The sequence below is a fragment of the Nannospalax galili genome, unplaced genomic scaffold (genome assembly GCF_000622305.1).
Source record: "Nannospalax galili isolate Female #2095 unplaced genomic scaffold, S.galili_v1.0 scaffold252, whole genome shotgun sequence".
Classification (NCBI taxonomy): domain Eukaryota; kingdom Metazoa; phylum Chordata; class Mammalia; order Rodentia; family Spalacidae; genus Nannospalax; species Nannospalax galili.
In genome coordinates this window covers 2,295,320-2,305,629 of record NW_008333886.1, presented here as the reverse complement: position 1 = coordinate 2,305,629, position 10,310 = coordinate 2,295,320, and positions in this window count along the sequence as shown.

Below are 10,310 nucleotides of genomic sequence, written 5' to 3'. Positions count from 1 at the left end.
TTTGCACATGCATTTCTAATCTCTATATATCAGATTATTACTAGTCACAGGCGGTTACTTTCTGAGCTCCCTGGCATATGAGATGGATATAAAGTCATCAGGTAGATTTCAATGGTAATGTTTTTCACATCTACTGACATATGAGTGCAGTCAAGACCAGAAGATTGCATCAGATCCCCTGGAGCTGGAGTTATAGGTAGTTATGAGCCACCAGATATGGGTGCTAGGAGCGTAACTTAGGTCATCTGCAAGTGCCCTATGTGCTCTTAACCCCTGAAGCATCTCTCCAGCTATGACGGTACTTTTTATTTTAATTTTATGTGTGACTGTTTTGTCTGTATGAAGGTATGTGCACTATGGGCATACACACATTGAGTAGTCCAGAAGAAGGCATTGGATTCCCTGGGACTGGAATTACAGAGACGGTTGTTAGTACCATGTGGGTGCTGGGACCCAAAGCTGGGTCCTCAGTAAGAACAGCAAGTCCACTTACCTGCTGAAATTCCTCCAGCTCCCTCCATAGCACTTCTTAAAAAATGATATCTTTTACTAGTAGTCATAATGGGTTGCACTTGAATCCTTGGCGCCTGTGTATGTCTATAAAGTCATTGGGCAGATTTCAATGGTAATGTTTATCACCTCTACTAATTAGGATGATGTGAATTTCCATGCTTCCTTCTCAAATGTAATACATTTTTAAAAAAAAATTTATTGATTTTTGTGTGTGTTTATATCACACAGAACATCCCAAACCATCTCATTAGACTATACACCCACTTCCCAGATAGCACCCTCCTATAACCTCCCTCCCCTCCACTAGAGCCCTTATACTCTGATATCCCTGCTACTGTCTGCTGTGTTGTCAGCACCCCCAGTCATTCCCCACTACTTGCCTTTCTGTTGAATCTAGTCAGCCTATCTAGAGGTCCTCATGCTTTAAACCCTCCTGGATGTTTCCTAAAGCTCCTACCCCCATAACTTCTTTTTTTTTTTTTTTGTCTTTTTGAAATAGGTTCTCCCTGTAGCCCCAGCTGACCTGGAAATCTTTATGTAGACCAGGCTGCCTAGACCCTCCTGCCTTCCTCTGATGGTATTAAAAGTATGCACCACCACTTGCAGCAACCTGGCCACTTTTTTAAATGAAATAATCCATGTACTCCAATTAGTGCTCTCTATACATTCATGCATGTGGGGCCACTCACTGGAGTGTGGTAACCTCACCAAGATCCAATCCCTTAAAGAAAATGGACTCTCCTTCCCCTAGAAATTATCAACTGGCCACAGCTCCTTGGTTAGATATGGGGGTTCATGAGTCTCTTTGCCTCCCATGCTAGGACATGGACTGACTTGATATTTTACAGATCTTTTCATGCAGAAAAAGTATAGCTTGTTTAAAAGTACATGCTATCCATTTTCTTATTTTACTTTGATTTTGAAACATATTCATTCCTGCCATTTATCTCATTTTGGTTATTAAATAATTATTACTATTTTGTCTTGGAATTGACTTTGGAGATGCAACAGTAATTCATAATTCCTAATTCTTAACAGATTAATTTGGGGAGTGGGAAAATTAAAGTTTAAAGTATAAGCAGACTGATGAATATGAACAAATGAAAGACCCACATTATGGACATTAAGGGAAGAAAAGTTTATTTTCAAACTGTGTTTTGTTTCAGTTACAATAGATATCTACCATTCCTTTATTCATGGAATTTATATGAAACTAGATGATTTGGAAATGAATGTGGAAATACCTGAGTGAGATAATATTTGAGTAAATCAAAATAACAGGAAATCTTCCTAAGGCTTCAATGTGGTTTCAAAGTATCTTCACCATTCTATGGCAGAAACCTCAAGTTACCTAGCAGTATAGAACATAATCTCAGCAACAATGAGTTTTTGCAAAGTATTTATTTCAAGTTTATGGGTATTAGTGTTTTAGCATCATATATGTATATGTACCATGATCTCAGTGTCCATGGAAGACAGAAGAGGGCACTGGACCTGGAGTTTCATATGGATGTGAGACACCACATGGGTTTTGAAACCAAACCCTGGTCCTCTCCAAGAGCAGCAAGGTAACTGTTCAGCCATCAATATCTTCAGCGTTGACAACAGGTCTATTTTAAGAGGAGGGATATGTATTTGAACTTGTGATGTAAGTTATCCACAGCAGGGAGAACTGCATTATTGGGATGAATGATGATCATACATGGTTACACACTGACATGGAGTCTGTCCTTCAGGATAAGCTGGTGGGCAAGATAAGTCTCATTAGGGGCACGATTACTCTGAGCAGTATCTTGCAGATTCACAGCAGGCATTTGATTTATGAGTCTGAGTAGAGGGAGTGATATCCGAGCAAGAAATAAAAATGAGGCCTCATCGACATTCAGTTTAAAAAGGAAGTTGTGAAAATTAGTGAGTTCACTTTGAGGAAATTCAAAGAAAGAAGGAAAACGTTAATGTCCACAGATCAGGATATTTAAAAATGGTTATTCTTCTAAGATATTGTTTAAATTATCCACAGATTTGGTGGTAAATTATAAGCATAAAATTTGTCCTCTGAAAAATATATTGTTAATGACACAAGTAGATTATAACATGGCTCAATATTTCAATGAATTCAAAGCTCTTCCCATATACTTCTAACTGAGTGTCTCAGACAAAGAACTTAAGAATGTTACCTACCAAAACAAGCAGGCTTCTGTAGCAATTATAATTGCTACTAAATTTGATGAATTCCAATAATTATGGAGATATAATTTATTAATCAATTGCTTTATGTTTGGTACTGGCAGTGGAGATTCGAAAGAAAATATAGATATCAAAATAATCTAGTTTAAATTTTGTAATTATTTATCATTTGTTTTTTTCTTGGATTTGATATTTGTGGTTTGTAAAACTGTTAACATTAGTCATATACACACATAATTCTCCCTCTACATGATACTGTTCCCAGGAGAAAGCATGGGTATTTGCAAAATTCAGCTATTTGGAAGAAGCAAGGGTTAAATTTGAGCTGGTTCCAGAATGAGAGAGAGAGGCTGGTAATCAACTTTCAGACCCAGTGCTTTTTCAAGTGTTATATTCTCTGAAAAGAAGAGAACCAAGGAAAACTCTAGACTATTCACAAAGTTTGGTTGCTTTTGTAAATGTCATCTGCTTCATCTGTTCAGAAAAATCACTTTCATTATATTTCAAGTCTAAAGTCTCTTTTCTTTGTCTGTGACATTTTTTTTCTTATCCAGTGAAAGAATCCGCACCAATTTTATACTGTATCCCCCCTCCTTCGCTCTTATAGAATTCTTCATCTTACCCTGTGGAAAGCAGCACAAGAATTACTGGTCAATTGACAATTCATTCAATTTTATAAGGCACATTTCATTTTGCCTTTTATGACTTCAAAGAGTTTTCTAGAAGGGGGACTACTATTCACAATCAGTATGGAGTTATTTGATTTAAAATTTCTACCTCGTAAAGTGTCTTTGTTAAAAGGCAATGAACAGCATTAGCAATGTGTGAGAAAATTATTGAAGTTCAAATAATTAATAGGGAGGCTTTGCTTTTGACTGGATGACTATTACCAAATCTATAAATCTCTATTTTTAAGCATTTACAGCATATGCAAGAAAAATAGTTGCAAAAGTAGTACTCTCCCACCAAAACAACATAGTTGCCTGTCTCCTATTAGATAATGGTGAATAATACTGGTGTGATAGAAGAATGTGGTGTATACCTGTACGAATACAGCTGTATCTACCTGTTAACTTTCCATCTGGAGGACTGTGCTGGACAGCTTTAGTTGTCAACCTGACACACTGGGGTCGAGGGAGCTTTATTTGGGGAATTGCCTCCATTGGATTGGCCTGTGGCCATGTCTGTGGGGGCATTTTCTTGATTTTTGAGTGACGTGGGAGGCCCCAGCCCACTGTGGTGGTGCCACCCCTGGGTAGGTGGGCCTGGGTTGTATAAGAAAGAGATTTGAACATGGGCCAAAAAAGAAAGCCAGTAAGTAGCATTCCTCCATGGCTTGTGCTCCAGCTCCTGCCTCCTGGTACCTGCCCTGAGTATCATATCATGACAGAAAAACAGGAAGGAGAAAGAGAGAGAAGGGAGGGAGAGAGAGAGAAAGAGAGAGAGAGACCCATTTTCAGTGACAATGAACATGCCCATGTAGATGTAACACTCATCACATTTAACGTTTTATTGCAATATTTCTACGGTGACTGTAGAAACTTCAATGTGAGTTTTGAAGATGATTCTTACAGCTTATTTTTTTGATGGGTAAACAAGGAAGCATGAAATTTCCATGTTGCATACTTAGCTCATACACACACATAAATTATTACTTTATAAGCAATGAAGTTACATACAAAGTAAGTTTTAGTTTTGTTGCTGCATTCTAGCTAAATAGGATCCATGACAAACCTTCTATAATCTGTTAAGTACTAATTAGTGCATTGAGACGTAGATCAAAAGTATCAGAGTTTAAACAGTTTCCCACAGCTGTTTCTTTAGGATGAACTGTCACTCTATACTATAAAACCTCATTCACTATTCTTTATTTTATGTCCCTGAGTATTGTGTGTACACTAAGAATATGTAGTGCCTGTGCACCATGTATATGTAGTCCAGAAGAGGGTGCCAGGTTCCTTAAAACTTGAGTTACAGACAGTTGTGAGCCACCTGATGTGGGAACTGGGAACTGAAGGTAGGTCCCCTGTAAGAGCAGCAACAACATTTAACCCGATGGCCATCTCTCCAGCCCTGGATTGTAATAAATTTAAAAAGACAATTTAATTTATTTTTTATTTTAATTTTGTGTGTATGATGTAAGGGTCTGCATAGTTGTGTGTAAGTATGGAGGAAAGTGTGTCATGGCACTTGACGATGACCTCGGATATTGGCTGTGGCCATCCACCTTGCTTGGGACAGGCTCTCCTGTTGCTGGCCCATGACCTTCTGAGGACTCTTCTGTCTTTGCTTGCTAATCTTCTAGCATGAGTGCTAATTTACATATGTGAACTAGTGTGCTAGGCTTTGTATGTTTCTGAGGGTTTGAATTTAGGTCCTCACACTTGAATATCAAATGGTGTACTCGCTGAGCCAGCTCCCCACCCTAGTAAAGGAAATTCAGAAAACCGAGTTTCTTCTCTCGGAGAGTCTCAACAAGTACATAAATTGAAAATTGTGATTGAATGATTTAACAGATATTTCACCTAAAGTTTCATCCCATCACAAAAATTTCAACATAAAAGAACTATACATTGGGGCTGGAGAGATGGCTCAGCAGTTAAGAATACTGGCTGCTCTTGCAGAAGACCAGGGTTCGAATCCAAGCACCTACTTGGCAGCTAACAACTGTAGGTAAGTACAGTTCCAGGTGATCCGACAGCCTCTTCTGTCCTCCGCAGACACTGCACGACACAGGTACACTTACCTACATGCAGGCAATATACACATACACATAAAAATAATAGAATAAGGGGCTGGAAAGATAGCTCAGCCGTTAAGAGCACTGACTGCTCTTGCAGAGGACCCGGGTTCGATTCCCAGCATCCACATGGAGGCTACAAACTGTCCTTAACTCCAGTTCCAGGGGAATCTGAAGCCCTCTTCTGACCTCTGGTGCACTGCACGACACGGGTGCACTTACTTACATGCAGGCAATACACTCATACACATAAAAATAATGAAAAAAATTTTTTTAAATTTTTAAAAAAATTTTTTTAAATTCCAAATAAATACTATATTTGGATCATTTGAAATGATATTTAGAAAGAAGGGTTTTTTAAAAAAGAAATCAAGTTTAAGAACTTCGGGAATATAATAGTTGTGAAGAGGAAACATTTTGACAGGTTGGGATGAAACATCAACATTAGTTTTCTCAGAACAGCTTTGTAATTTTATAACTGCCACATATACGTGCGTGATATTATCCTGTGAACATTTTCTTTGTCATCTCTAGGCATTCTGGCTTCAGACAAAAGGAACAGGAAATTGAAAAACATCCATTAAAAATGAATATTCATAATTTAACACCTACTGACAATGACTAGGGCTCAATGAATACATATTGTTTCACTTATCCAAAGATCTACTGAATTAAGCAAACAAACAAAAGTCATGTGAGAGAGAAAGAAAAAAAGGGGATTGTGTCGGTCTTCGTCGCCCTCACCTCTTCCTAAACTTCATTTTAATCAGCGAAACATTTTTGAGTGAAACAAGGAAGTAAAATTGGAGACAGTTTTCAAATTAAATTATGAAATTTTCTCAGAGAATGATTTTTCTGTCTTATGAATTTTCAAATAAAATTTTTTGTTTTTATTTAACGTAGCCTAAGGCTTTGAAACTAAGACATAAGTAAGAAAAGCAAGAACAATCTCTGAGTTTTAGAGGAGCAGTGCAGGGACACAGACAGTGTCAGAAAGTCATCAGGAAACGTGACTGCAACTTGGGAAGAACAGAGCATAATACAAATCACCCACTAGTTTGCTCTTCATAGGGAGTTTCAAGTTCCTTCTCTTTTCAAAAACTCTGTTCTATGAATAAGAACCAGAGCTGGTCCATGAACATAGGAAAACAGACTTTCAGGCTCCTAGAAGCATGCTCATGTGAACTTGTACCAATGATGGTAACCTGTACAAGACCCATGCCGACTCAGACAATGAGCTTTTTTTTTCTTTGACTCAATGTATATTTTTTCTTGAATTTTTGTTCAATTCATTCATCTTAATCATATTTAGACACCCTCCCTTATCTGTAACCCCCATAACTCCCTCCCCACTGGATTTCAAGCATTTTGTCATATATGATAAGGCCTACTGAATCAATGGGTATTTCTTATGGTAAAAACAATAGCCCACTCTATAAACAAAACATGCTGGTCTCCCTCAATCACCAGTGTCATCATAAAATAGTGCCAGCACCATCAGAGAAATAATTAATCTGACAAATCATAGATAAAGTGTTAACATTTTGTATCCCCGCACAGCAGTGTGGCAAATAATTGCACAATATAAAGGGACCCAAGTTATTTGGTCCATAATCAAATAGGCTTTGCTTCTGCTTTTGTTTTTTTTTTAATATATTAACATAGGGTCTCCCATAGCCCCACCTGGCCTGAAATTCACTATATAGGCCAGACACTCACTTTGCGGACCAGCCTGATCTCAGTCTCACAGATATCTACCTGTCTCTGTCCCCAGTGCTGTTTATGTTACTGTAAATTCTAAACCTTTGCTTAAATATGAGTGTCACTTGCTGATTACTCTCTATAAGACAGGGTCTTAACTATGTAAGTCTGACTTGGCCTGGAACTTGCCTGGGTAGACCAGGCTGATCTCAAACTTGTTTATGCCTCCCAGGTGCTGGGACTAAGGTGTGCACCACTATGTCTGGCTTCACCCAGTGAACTAGTACTGTGTGAGCTATCGATGTGTGCTCCGTTCAAATATAGTTTCAGCTGGAGATATAGGCCAGTAGATACGGTTAATAGAACTTATGTGAATTAATCTGCATTTGTGTTTAGGGAACAAAACCAGGATAGTGACTTTGAAGCCAGTCAGGTCTACCTAAGTGAGAGTATCTCAGAAAACAAAAACAGCACAAAAGGCAAGCTGTGCTACAAGCTGCATAATTCACAGGGATGCTTTGCCTCCACTTTTAACCAATTGTGTTATGTACTGGCTATTTGACTCCCAGTCTGCTTTTGTCTAGTTCCATTTTTCTCAGTTCTTTTAACATGAGACCCTTTTGTATCTTTTAAATTAGTTACCTAAAGTTAATAAATTCCAAGTCTAAAATTGGAAGCCAAAATAAAAGCTTTTCTATTACTTCTTCCTTTTGAATTCTACAGTCTTCTTAAATGGCATTGTTTGAGACCTTGAAATTAAAAGAAAAATCATAAATTTTTGCTAAATTAAGTTTTATCTATCATGTTTAAATTGAAACTATTAAGAATAAAAAATAAATCTCATGATCTAAACTGGAAAATTATTAAAAATTGTCTATTATAAGAATAAATCATCAGCTGGAGATGGTGGCTCATGCTTTTGATCACAGCATTAGGGAGGCAAGGGTAAGTGGATCTAGTGATATCAAGGCCAGTCTGTTCAATCTGGTCAGCTGGAGCTACAGGGAGACCCTGTCTCAGAAAACCAAAATCAAACCACAACGAAACAAGGAATACTTTTTCATTCTAATTATTAATCTACAAATCAGCTGACTTAGAGATATTAGGGTATTTTCCTACATGAACCTGAATAATTAGGAAGAGGCTCTCCTTTTTTTTCCTTTTTTTTTTTTTTTTTTTTGCCTTTTTAAATATAGGGTCTCCTTGTAGCCCTGCTCTTCTGGAAATCACTGTGTAGACCAGGCTGACCTCTAACTCACAAAGATCCACCTGCCTCTGCCTCCCAAGTGCTGGGATTTAAAGGGGTAGGCCACCATACCCGGCAGAGGCTTTTCCTTTTTAAGTTGAAATAGAGCCTGACTCAGTGGGAAAATGTGCCTGCAGCAAAGGCTGATGATCTGAGTTCCATCCCTGATACACACATGGTGGAAGGTGAGATCCAGTTCCCATAAGTCCTCTGGCCACTTCATGTATGTCTTGGTATGTACACATTGATACTCACAGGCAAACACAGGTATCCCCGTACACTAAAATAATTTTTAAAAAGAAGCTTAAACATTAAAGGATACTCTCCAGTGGTCTAGAGAGTGCATGAAGCAATATTATAAGTTTCTGAAGTTTTAAAAATTATTGAATAATGACATACAACATTTCATTCTGACACCATAGTCTTCCCTAAAGCCTGTAATCCCTGTTCCAGACCTGATCCAGAGAGCATCACATTTCTTTTTATTGCTAAGGTCCTCTTACTGGAACTCTCATTTATACACATTTGTTTTGATGAGTGGGGCAGTGTAATAATTTGGGTACAATTTCACAATTACATAAGTACATTAGTTTGATATTTAACATGAAATTTAGTTTTTAAGCTTTGGTTTTTTTAAAGACAGTTGCTTTTGAACAATTTTTATCAACACATGACAATTGGACATCTGATGAAAATATGACTCGGTTCTTCAGGACTAAGATTGGTACAGCACATAGTGGAAGTTGTAAAATATACTTTTAGGCCTTCACTAAACTGGATTTTCTTCTCACCTAAAATAGTAGACATGATATGTATAAAATAACCTCATTAGAGGCTGTATGAAATGAATTATCAAGAAATATACATTCATACCAGAAAATGGATATGGAGACTAGAAAATGACTCAGTGGTTCAAAGTGCTGTATTTTCAGAGGACCAGAGTTGGTTCCCAACATCAACATGAGGCAGCTCACAACTGCCTGTAACTCCAGCTTCAGGGGCTTCAGCTCTCTTTGACCTCCACAGGAATCTACACACAGGTACCATACACTCACAAAGACACACATGAACACATAAATAAATGTTTAAAAGAAAAATGAACTTGAGTGCCACTGCAAAGTAGGGTTTCTCATATTTGCATTAATAATTTTTCTTCCTTTCTTTACTAGTGAACTACTTAGAGTAAATGGTATTTTAATGTTTAAAAGACTTCTGCATCATTTTTTTCCTCTTTATTAGAGTATAAATGCTCTTCATGTTTTTATCACAGCATGTTGGGCTATTTGAATAAATGAATGGCATGTTCTTTATTTAGTCACATAAAAAATTCTGTAGTAAAATTATTATATAAATGCTGTACTCAGAAAAAAAAGAGCAATAACAAACCCTGAACGGTTGAATTTTGGAATTTGAATTGTAATACCTATTTCACACTGTTTATTTATATTTTTCAACAACAGTAAAATAGGGCATTGGCTACAATATTCCGAAGTGAAATTTTAAATGTAAATCTTATCGGGTTAAGAGCCTGAATGCATTTAATTAGCAATATGGGTTTGATTGTTGCATGAAGGGAATGAACCCTGTGCTATTAGATATTTAATTATAGAAACTGCTTAAACATTTAAATGACTTCACTAAAGTTCCCTATATTAAAAAGTCACATATATAAACACTATGTAAAGTCCATTTATAAACATTTTATAGATCATGCTGACTTTCCAGTATTTCAATGTTCTTCTGTACGTACTCAGTTATGTCCGCCTATTTTACTATTTTAGGAAAATTAGCAGATATTTTGCTAAATTCTAGTCTATTCGTTTGCTATGTTATTAGATGGCATTATTTTCTTTTTTATGTATGATTTTGTTTTTATGCATTGTATATAATAGATCTTAATCAAACTTACACCCCCTCCTCCAT